Below are 12,765 nucleotides of genomic sequence, written 5' to 3'. Positions count from 1 at the left end.
ATTGAACTGGAAACCGCCAAACCATAAACCATAGGCACGAAACCATTAACTCGAAAACCTACTCACTAAACCGTACACATTAAACCGTACACATTGAACCAGAAACCGCCAAACCATAAACCATACACACGAAACCACTCACTATAAGACCTAGCGACCAAACCCGTGAACCCTAAACCGTACACATTTAACCGAAAACTGCCAAACCATAAACCATAGGCCCGAAACCATTCACTCTAAGACCTAGTCACTAAACCGTACACATTGAACCGTTTGTATTGAACTGAAAACCGCAAAACCTTAAACCATACGCACGAAAGCATTCACTATAAGACCTAGTCAATAAACTGTACACATTGAACCGAAAACCGCCAAACCATAAACCATAGGCACGAAACCATTCACCCTAAGACCTAGTCACAAAACCGTACAAATTGAACCAAAAATCGCCAAACCATAAACCATAGGCACGAAACCATTCACTCTAAGACCTAGTCACTAAATCGTACACATTGAACCGTACGCATTGAACCAAAAATTGCCAATCCATAAACCATACGCACGAGACCATTCACTAAAAGACCTAGTGACCAAACCGTGAACACTAAACCGTACACATTGAACCCGAAACCGCCAAACCATAAACCATAGGCACGAAACTATTCACTCTAAGACCTAGTCACTAAACCGTACACATTGAACCGTACGCATTGAACCACAAACTGCCAAACCATAAACCATAGGCACGAAACCATTCACTATAAGACCTAACGACCAAATCGTGAATCCTAAACTGTACACATTGAACCGGAAACCACCAAACCATAAACCATAGACACGAAACCATTCACTCTAAGACCTAGTCACTAAACCATACGCATTGAATCGTACGCATTGAACAGGAAACCGCCAAACCATAAACCACAGGCACGAATCCATTTACTCTAAGACCTAGTCACTAAATCGTACACGTTGAACTGTACGCATTGAACCGGAAACCGCCAAACCATAAATCATACGCACGAAACCACTCACTATAAGAACTAGCATCCAAACTGTGAACCCTAAACTGTACACATTGAACCAGAAACTGCCAAACCATAAACCATAGGGACAAAATCATTCACTCTAAGACCTAGTCACTAAATCGTACACATTGAACCGTACGTATTGAACCGGAAACTGCCAAACCACAAACCATACGCACGAAACCACTCACTATAAGACCTAGCATCCAAACCGTGAACCCTAAACTAAACACATTAAACCGAAAAATGCCAAACCATAAACCATAGGCACGAAACCATTCACTCTAAGACCTAATCACTAAACCGTACAGATTGAATCGTACATATTGAACTGGAAACTTCCAAACCGTTAACCATACGCACGAAACCACTCACTATAAGACCTAGCATCCAAATTATGAACCCTAAACCGTACACATTGAACCGGAAACTGCCAAACCATAAATCATAGGCATGAAACCATTCACTCTAAGACCTAGACACCAAATCATACACATTGAACCGTACGTATTGAACCGAAAACCGCCAAAGCATAAACCATACGCACAAAACCATTCATTATAAGACCTAGCGACCAAACCGTGAACCCTAAACCGTACACATTGAACCAAAAACTGCCAAACCATAAACCATAGGCACGAAACTATTCACTTTAAGACCTAATCACTAAACCATACACATTGAACCGTACGCATTGAACCGGAAACAGCCAACCCATAAACCATACGCACAAAACTACTCACTATAAGACCTAGCGAACAAACCGTGAACCTTAAACCGTACACATTGAACTGGAAACCGCCAAACCATAAACCATTGGCACGAAACCATTCAATCTAAGACCTAGTCACTAAACCGTACGCATTGAACCATTTGCATTGAACCAAAAACTGTCAAACCTTAAACCATACACACGAAACCATTCACTATAATACCTAGTCACTAAACCGTACACATTGAACTGGAAACCGCTAAACCATAAACCATAGGCACGAAACCATTCACTCTAAGATCTAGTCACTAAACGGTACACATTGAACCGAAAACCGCAAAACCATAAACCATAGGCACGAAACCATTCACTCTAAGACGTAGTCACTAAACCGTACACATTGAACCATATGCATTGAACTGAAAACTCCCAACCCATAAACCATACGCACAAAACCATTCACTAAAAGACCAAGTGACCAAACCGTGAACCCTAAACGATACACATTGAACTGGAAACCGCCAAACCATAAACCATAGGCACAAAACCATTAACTCGAGAACCTACTCACTAAACTGTACACATTAAACCGTACGCATTGAACTGGAAACTGCCAAACCATAAACCATACGCACGAAACCACTCACTATAAGACCTTGCGACCAAACCCGTGAACCCTAAACCGTACACATTGAACCGAAAACCACCAAACCATAAACCATAGGCCCGAAGCCATTGACTCTAAGACCTAGTCACTAAACCGTACACATTGAACCGTTTGCGTTGAACTGGAAACCGCCAAACCTTAAACCATACGCTCGAAACCATTCACTATAAGACCTAGTCACTAAACCGTACATATTGAACCGGAATCCGCCAAACCATAAACCATAGGCACGAAACCATTCACACTAAGACCTAGTCACTAAACCGTACACATTGAACCGAAAACCACCAAACCGTAAACCATAGGCACGAAACCATTCACTCTAAGACCTAGTCACTAAACCGTACACATTGAACCGTATGCATTGAACCAAAAACTGCCAATCCATAAACCATACGCACGAAACCATTCACTAAAAGACCTAGTGACCAAACCGTGAACCCTAAACCGTACACATTAAACTGGAAACTGCCAAACCATAAACCATAGGCACGAAACTATTCACTCTAAGACCTAGTCACTAAACCGTACACATTGAACTTTACGCATTGAACCGCAAACTGCCAAACCATAAACCATATGCACGAAACCACTCACTATAAGACCAAGCGACCAAACCATGAACCCTAAACCGTACACATTAAATCGGAAACTGCCAAGCCATAAACCATAGACACGAAACCATTCACTATAAGACCTAACGACCAAACCGTGAATCCTAAACTGTACACATTGAATCGGAAACCACCAAATCATAAACCATAGGCACGAAACCATTCACTCTAAGACCTAGTCACTAAACCATACGCATTGAACCGTACGCATTGAACAAGAAACCGCCAAACCATAAACCATAGGCACGAAACCATTTACTCTAAGACCTAGTCACTAAACCGTACATATGAACCGTACGCATTGAACCGAAAACTGCCAAACCATAAACTATACGCACGAAACCACTCACTATAAGACCTAGCATCCAAACTATGAACCCTAAACTGTACACATTGAATCGAAAACTGCCAAACCATAAACCATAGGCACAAAACCATTCACTCTAAGACCTAGTCACTAAACCGTACACATTGAACCGTACGTATTGAACCAGAAACTGCCAAACCATAAATCATACGCACGAAACCACTCACTATAAGACCTAGGATCTAAACCATGAACCCTAAATCGTACACATTGAACCGGAAAATGCCAAACCATAAACCATAGGCACGAAACCATTCACTCTAAGACCTAGTCACTAAACTGTACAGATTGAACCATACGTATTGAACCGAAAACCGCCAAACCATAAATCATACTCACGAAACCATTCACTAAAAGACCAAGTGACTAAACCATGAACCCTAAACCATACACATTGAACTGGAAACCGCCAAACCATAAACCATAGGCACGAAACCATTAACTCGAGAACCTACTCACTAAACCGTATACATTGAACCGAAAACAACCAAACCATAAACCATACGCACGAACATATTGAACTGTACGATTTGAACCGTACACAGTGAACCGTAAACCCTAAACCGAACACATCGATAACACTAAAATGCAGTGTTGGTATAAAGTTGCTTAAGCTAAATAACTTGGCATGATTCATAAAATATGGGGAGGTTTACCAAATTTAACTTCAATTTCTCTTTATTAGATAAAGGTATCGCATGTTCTATTTCAAGAAGAAACTATAAACCGTACCTAGTGGTATCCATAATACCATATACCTGTATACCACGTAATTAAGGCCATTAATTAATATTCCAATAGGTAGGTGATGGTTAGTCTAGGACTACGAGCAACAACATGGTGCAATAAAGTGGAGACCATGCTGCATGCGTACAAGAAAGAGGCAAGGAGTTGGTGGACTACTCACAAAAACTACAACTACAAACTATATGCTTACAAATTCTACCCCATACAACATGGATACTAGAAGAAAGCCCTCAAGCATGGCAGTCGAATGTTTGGAAATGTTCCATGAAATCGATCGAACTGCATTCAGGATGCTGACACAAGACCTTCACCGTGAAGTTAAATAGTCCTTAATGGTCATCACATTTCTACTATCAATGGAGACCATGGGACTGAGTGGTATTGTGCAAACTGCCATAAAAAAGGACGGCTGGTTTATGAACAGTCTTGCCGAGAATTATGTCATCTGTTTGTAATGCCTACTATCTCCAAAGTTCTCAGGGGTTGTGGACAAATCCAGAAAACTAGAAACCCTCAGACACACGTTGAAAACTGAGCTCACCTTATACTAGGTTCATAGGATGAGATCCATCCTCCTAACGATAATTTTCGATACCCTCTCAAATATTTGCACTAGAATTCTAGGAGACATAACAATGGATGCTGTGTGGTTGGAGTATCAGAGGAATCCTGTAAGACTATTGGGTTTCAACACACAGGACTAGGGCATATCAGTTGCACCAGAGGAATTGAGTAGACATAACAATGGCCAACGAATGCATATGCAACAAGGAGGAAGGCAAATTGAGCAAGATAAGGGAAAGTAGAAGTACATCTGCAAGGAGCTGGACGATGTGGAACGTCCAAAGACATTGACCGTATGCTTTGGTCGAGAGTCTATGCCCACTGCAGATGGCATTGCTGAGTTTTTCTGCAACTTGTTTGGTCATGTGGTTCAAAGGGTGACAATCATGCCTCGGAGGGACAAAGACTCCGGTGATTTTGCTTTCGTTCTTTTCAACGACGCATCAATTCCACGCATTTTCATGGGGGACAAAAATGTTGTTCATCATACCATACAAGGCATAAAAAGTTGGATAAGATGGTGGACAAGAACACATTATCACTGTGTGGATTAGTCTACAATAGACGATAAAGGTTAGTGTCATTTTTTCAAATTAATTTAGTTACGCCAGAATGTTTACTTGTTAAGGGAGCTGATTTATACGTTATATGGAATTAAAACACCATTCGATATACCACAAAAGCACAAATGGTTATTTTTTTATATCCAATTTAAATTATCGTTCCATTATATGTTACCGGATTTTGTTGATAAAATCTTGATCAATCTGGTTCCTTATTCGGCTGTGGTCATGAAGTTTAAATTGGAAATAAGAAACCCTATGACCAGTAATTAAGTTCATGTCGTTTGGAGTTCTTCACCATCCACCTCCCAAAGATAAGATATTATGATGTAGTTGTACTTGTTGGGACTAACGTAGGGGACATACCAGAAATATTTTTTGGAAATATACACGTTGAATATCACCTTTTTTAGTTGAACATTTTGAAATCGGACTGGTGTATGTGGCAGACACATTGTGTATAAATTTTTATTTCTTTTCGTGGGCCCTAAAGCTGTTGTTAGTAAAAAAAGAATCTTTCTAAAACATAAAGGATTATACACTATGTCCAAAAATTCCAATTGAAATTTAAATGGGCCAGTGACAATATACTTGTTTGGAATTCCAGTACATTTTTTTTTTACTTTTTAAAACCCAAAACCGGGAGAGTGCCCCAATTAACATATAACAAAGTGAAGAAATCAAATAAACCCAACATTCATGAGGGAATACAATATTGTGACAATGATTTTGTTATGGCCACAAACAAATCTTGCACAAGAAAAATAGCTAAACCTCTAAAATTCTTGTCATGGCAAAACTTATTGTTTAACAGTTAACATGACATTTTTTTCTATTAAATGCTTAACCTAATCGAATCTGTTCCCGACAGATTATTGTTATCATTTATGATATGTGCATCCAGTTTTGTTTGGATTCAGTAGCATTGTATTTGCATTCAGTATTTGGATACACTACTTATAACCAAATGTAGTCGCAATAAAATAGAATGCAAGATATGCACCATAAATACAAACAAAAAATATCACAAATGGTCACCAAATGTCAAACACAGCATATCACATACAAAATAACACATTCAGAATAACATTTTGATTAATTACACTACACATGAAATTTTAAAGGTCTGCATAAATCTGCTAAGTTGACCCCTGGTTAACGAACGAGTCAGGGGAGGTCGTGGGTCGCTGTCGCTTACTAGGACCTGCCTCAGCCCCCCACCATGTTGCCACTTGTTGACACTGTAGTTGAGTTAAAAAAATTTAGGCATAAAAATTGAAAACGTGAGAAATTAGACTAGAAAATAGTGGTCAGATGTTGCTCACCCTGACTGCTGAGTATCCAAATGATGCTGTTGTTGGCTTCGGCGGTGATTTCTAAGGAACATATCGGTGTGGTAGACTCTAAGTTGGGCTTCTTTGTTGAAGTAAGCACCGCACACCGAAGATAAGCGTTGTATAATTTGTTCAGGCAACACCTTCAACGCATACAGTTTGTCAACGACACACGAAGGTTCATCTATTCGGTTAATGTCCCTGACGATCATGTAGAATACTCCCCAGCCAACGTACCTAAGCTCCACACTCAGCAAAGAAGATCGTCTATACATGCGTCGTATCCTCCCTAAATCAGCTCCCTTAATCCAGAACCTGTCACCGTCTCTTTTGGGCGTGATGTGGAGGCAATTGTCTTTAGTGTCTATTAAATAAAGATCCGTGGTACTGTACCACTTGAATAGATTCACGATATTAGGTGGAAATTCAATATCATCCTGTGGCGGAACAAGACAAAACCATGGCAAGTTAGTGTTCCAAATATTTTTTAACAGAAGCATAACAACGAAACAAGGAAAATTTGTGGATTAACGTACATCTGTTGCGAAGAGTCCGAAGACATAAAACTGGTTGTACGATTGTCGTATGTTCCTTAATGCATTAACATACCTAACCAAAATGAAGAAACAATAACAAATAAAAAACAAGGGAGCAAAAACTAAAAGAAAGGATGATTTATAGCCAAACATTTCGTGACTCTTTATTTACTTATTCTCTGCATGCAGTTATTTAAATATGCTCGACTTAATTATTTACATATACGGCTGATATCAAGGGAGGTAGTAAAAGATTGAAGAAGATGCTTACCGGAATTCAGCTTCCGTTCTTGTTTAATTACTGTGAAGATGGATGTGGTTGAAGGGAGGGAGATGCCAAGGAAGTGTTCAGACGAAGAATAGTTGATTAATGAGTTTTACCTTTTTCTTTTGAGTTTTTTTGCTATGTTACTATGTTAGTTGAGTGTTTATTAAACCTTTTAATGTGAAAATAATCCAAACGTCGAATCAGTGGTAGAGGGTACTTATTATTAGCCAACTCTTTGTGTTATCCTAATGTTTGGAAAACATAAAATACCCTTTAATTGATTGATTATCAAAATATTTTGGAAATGTATCGTTTATAAATGTGTAGAGATCCCCTTTAATTGAATCACAAATGTTTTCAAAATTGTACACGTTGTTGATAAAGAAAATGTTGTAACTAATTTATTTTTAAATATGAATTGAATTGCAAACTAGTTTATTTGTTAAATACTATTATATATCAAGAAAGCATGTAATCAAATGATTTCAAAATTTTAATTTACCCAGTAAAGTTTGCCTCAACCATGAAAGATTTTTTAGTTTTAATTATGTTAATAACTAACGTTGAAGAATTTAAATTTAAACACTAATAGTTATCAAAATAGGTAGTCATAGGCATTAAAAAAATTAAAGATACCTAGTAATCAAATGATTTCAAATATTTAATTTAAATTTTAAAAAATAAAAAGTTTGTTTCAACATTCAACCGTTTATATTTTAATTTAGTATTAATTGCGCTAGTAACAAATGTTGAAGAATTTAATTTTCAAAGAAAATACTAGTAGTTACGTAGAAACCCATTAATTAAATTAATTCTTTTATTTAAGTCATAAAATGTGCTTCAACAACTTTGCTAACATTAATTGGGTTAATAGCATACACTTAATAATTTCATTTTCCTAAGATTTTTTTTGAAGGCAAATTAAATTTTTTTCAAGTTTTCATAAACAACAGGCATTGATAGAGGGGGATTTACGGGGAGTTATAGGGATAGAATGGAAGATTTGTTGACGATTATCCAAAAACGTCACGTTTTAATATCTCAATTAAAATTTTAATTTTTTTTAAAACGCTGCGTTTTAATAGCTCATTTTAAATTTAATTTTTTTTCCTTCAAAAGCGTGCAACTTACGTATCCTTCACTTTTCAGTTTCCATCTTCCTTCATAAAACACTCCTCCTTGTAACCCAAAACTAACACACTTTGCTGCTGAAGGTTTCGACTCCAAGAGTTTCTTTTCTACGAAAATCTCGACCAAGGTAAAACTCTATCCTAACTCTTCTCTTGATAGTGATTGGTTATTATCATCATCTTCACACAATGTCCATGTAATAAAAATTTAATCGTAGTAAAACCAATATTAGCCAGTTAAGGTATTTTAAATGAATGGGTGACTGATTTGGGTTTCTCATTTGTTCATCTGAAAAGGATTTTATGCATTTAGGTTTGATTAAGATTTTTCTGCTAAAGATTCAATAGTTCACGACATTCACCTGTTTCAACAAAATGAAGAAACACTGTTTGTGAAAAAAATTGAACCACTTTCTTTCCAGTACCAAAGAACATGCATGTCTGTAGATTTTGAATCGTAGTGTCAGTTGTATGAGTTTTTTTACATGAACTCTGATGTAGTTCATTTTTCAACATGAACTCTGTGTTACACTTGCCATAGATGTCGTCTTCAAAGGACAAGGGTAAGAGAAAGCTACCGATGGATCAGTGTACAACACAGAACTACAAGTTGAGGTTTCTGAAGCCAGTAATAAGGCCATCAATATTCAAACTGGTAAATCACCGCCCTTGACTACAGAGCTTTAAATTTTCTTGTTTGTGCGATGCTATCAATGTTTTTGACCCAACTTGACCTATGTGTAACAGTCATTACCTATAACTCCGGATGAACTCCCAAACCGTACCCCGTACCTGGACCTGGTTGTGCCTGACGGAAGGAATAACCCCTTTCGGTGCTTTTGGTCGCCAGTCCTAAGTGGCAAAATTGCATTGACTCGTGGCTGGCAGGAGTTCTACCAGACGTACAAAATCAATCTGGACTCCATGCTCTATTTCACACACAAAAGAAAACTCCAATTTCCAAGTCCGGATATTTGATTTTGGTGGCATTGAGAATTCATACCAACTCCGTGATCCTGAGGAACCACCATATGTAAGGACTGGTGACTATCAAATTGCAAAATGTATCAACATCCCTCTTTCAACCAGTGCTAAAGCTGTTGCTGCTAAGATAAAATCCAAGTGGCCCTTTTTTGTGATGGACCTAACTGCTCGCATGATGTCCTCACGATTGTTGGTAAGCATTAACTTGTTACAACTTGTTTTTTAAAATTTTTTTTTCTACAGAAGCATTAAACTACCTGATACTTACTGAAATATCTTTGTTTAAATCAGCCTAATGTCCCTCATCTCAGTCACTTCACTGGTCAGAGGCACGCTATCATCCTTACACACGGCCACATAGAGGTTGAAGCTACATATACAAGGTACAGTGGAAAAAAGGGACGGTAGCTTCGGTGTTATTTCTGGAGGATGGAAGAATTTTGCTTCATTGTGCAACTTCAAGCCAGGTGGTGTGTGGATCTTCGAGGTGATATCCACTGAGCCAGTGATGATTATCCAAGTTCGATGCAGATATGATGCCTTAAGATGAGGAATAGAAGGCGTAAATAATGAAGGTGTTTGACATGTTTGTCCTTATATGATGATAAAACTTTTTCCGTAGTTTTAGGAATTATGAAACTATATTTTCTATTTCTTGTTTGTTGAACAGTTATTTTGCCTTTTTTGTGTGTGATGAATTTGAAAACAAACTTGGGTATTAACTTAATCAGAATCGCATTCGCAATTAACGTAGCTTTCTGTACGTTTTTAATTGAGTTTGTCATTTTAACTTGATGAGAATTTTTTTTTCAAGTTCAAATGGCTGAATGGCCTTTTTTTCCTGGAAATAATCCCAGAATGAAATTATTCCTTTGGGGAATAAACAGTATTTTTGTTTGTTAGCCTTTGACATTCACTTAACTAATTTTTATATATAAAAAAAATTTATTAACCATTCGTCGTTGGAGAACTAGTGTATTTTACCGGAATTTGGTTAAAATGAGAATTTTTTTGTAATTGCACAAACCTTTTAAAAAAATATGGTCTAATCAGTCAGAAAGACAAGAGAATCGCATGGTTTTGTTAATGTAAAATTTTTTGAGCTTGGTTTAATGAAAAAATGTTTTTCTTTTTTGGTACTTGATCATAAGATTAAAAAATAAACCCGGCCCAATCAAATCACTAAAATAGCCCAACCACAGTTTTTTAATGACTCTATGCTCGGTAATTTATTGTAGTTGGGCTTACATTTCTGCTGGGTTCTAGGTCCAGTGTGGAGTGTGTATTTTTTTTTCTTAAGGTCCTTAAGCACATGTAATCAGAGGGTGATCCATAATCATAAACAAAGTAGGTCACCGCATACTTTTTATATCATCATCCTATCTCCTCAGCCCTATCATGTTCGTGGTGGTGAGTACCTTTCGGGCGTTCAAGTGCATATCTTCATCGTAAGAACTCATTCGTCTCCCCTTGGATTAACATGTTTGACTTTATACATTATAAGGTATGGGGATCTGTGTGTTTCTCATTTGGTGTTTTTTTGAATCATTTTGAAATCAGATGGACAGCGGTTGAAACATTGGAAACACCACGGAGTAGGTTGTGTCCACTGGGAAAGGAAATTGATGAAGAACCTAAAACCCAAAGGCTACAGGGTAAGTAGCAGTTTCGTGGATCCTTTTTTTAGGTTTACTGAATTAATTGATTTTTTGATTCATCAATTGTGTATATTTGTCGTGCTGAGTTTTCTTAATCGGTTGTTTGTGCAATCATGATGGTACTGGGATCAAAGATCAGGCCAGGGGCTATTCGATAAAAAAAATACGGATAACTTAGCATAGAGAACAATAGTGACGATGATGGTTAATAACCTTTGGTGACGCACGAAGAATCTATGAAGACCGATACTGGAACACAGGTAAGCTTAAGCAGCAGTTAATTTACATTATGCTGTATTAATTTTGTTCATTAACTTGTTTGGTGGACCATATAATTAAACTCAAATTCGTTGGAATTACCAACCGGAAATGAAATAAACGGAAAAGAGACTAAGAAAGAAGAGGTTAATGTTTGGTTGAATGAAGGTTTGGTACAGAGTTCTCAAGTTACAGAGATTAAAGTCTATGTATTTTGTGGTATGTACGTGTTACGGTAAATCCTAGTTTAAATTTGTTGTGATCCATTAGGGTGACTCCGTGGTTGATTATTCGAGTTTGAGAAGTTTCTATGACGATCACTGCTGTGTGGGAAATGATTTTCTGATTCGGACAGTGGCGATCGTTACGAAAATTTCTCAAACTTGAATAATCAATCTCTGAGGTACTCAAACGAATCACCATGAATTTGAATTTGGATTAACTACTACGCTTAGAAACCACAAAATATTTATGCTTTAGTCTTAGCAACTCATCAATTCTGTGCCAACCTTCATTCATCCAAACATTGATATCTTCTTTCATGCTCCATCCTCCTTTTAGTTTATTTTCGGTTGGTAGTTCCAACGATATCGGAGTTAACGGTTGTCTATGACCTTTGTTACAAATTAAAAAATAGAAATTGATTTTGTTATACTGCTAGTAGCTTAATATTAATTAACACAGAATGTCTTACTGGTAATTATTCTAACACATTCTCAACTACATTCATGAAGAGGAGTCGGATGAATACTTCTTGGATAAAAAAATTGTTAGACAAATGAATTTTCAATTGTCTTCTATGGGATAAACATAACATGGGATAGGAGGGAGATGGTAGTATTTGGTTGTGTGAATGCTGGTCCAGAGTTGTTTAGTTATTGGAATTAAAGCTTGGGTATTTCGTGGTTGTTGGATATGAAGGAGAATCTATGTTTAGGATCTTAGTGAGGCGTTCGAGTGAATCAGAGATTGAATATACGAGTTTGACCAATTTCCATGGTGACGATCATGACCATGTGGGAAATAATTTTTCGATTCATATGGGGGTGAGCATTATGGAAACTTCTCAAACTTGAGTATTCTATCTCCGAGGCACTCAAATAGATCACCACGAACTTAAATCCAGATTCTCCTTTGTATTCAAGAATCACGAATTACACATGCTTTTATTCGAATAACTCAACAAGTCTGTTTCAGAGTGCATTCAACCACACACTATCATCTTCTTTCTTGCTATATTTTACATTCATTCTATCCCCGTTGGAACTTCCAAGCCCATCGGTTTTTGTAGACCTTCACAGTTTCTGTTTAAGACAATACAATAAGAAAGAATGA

Source organism: Arachis duranensis, chromosome 2 (genome assembly GCF_000817695.3).
Source record: "Arachis duranensis cultivar V14167 chromosome 2, aradu.V14167.gnm2.J7QH, whole genome shotgun sequence".
In the NCBI taxonomy this organism is placed as follows: Eukaryota; Viridiplantae; Streptophyta; class Magnoliopsida; order Fabales; family Fabaceae; genus Arachis; species Arachis duranensis.
Note: the sequence above shows the minus strand (reverse complement) of the source record.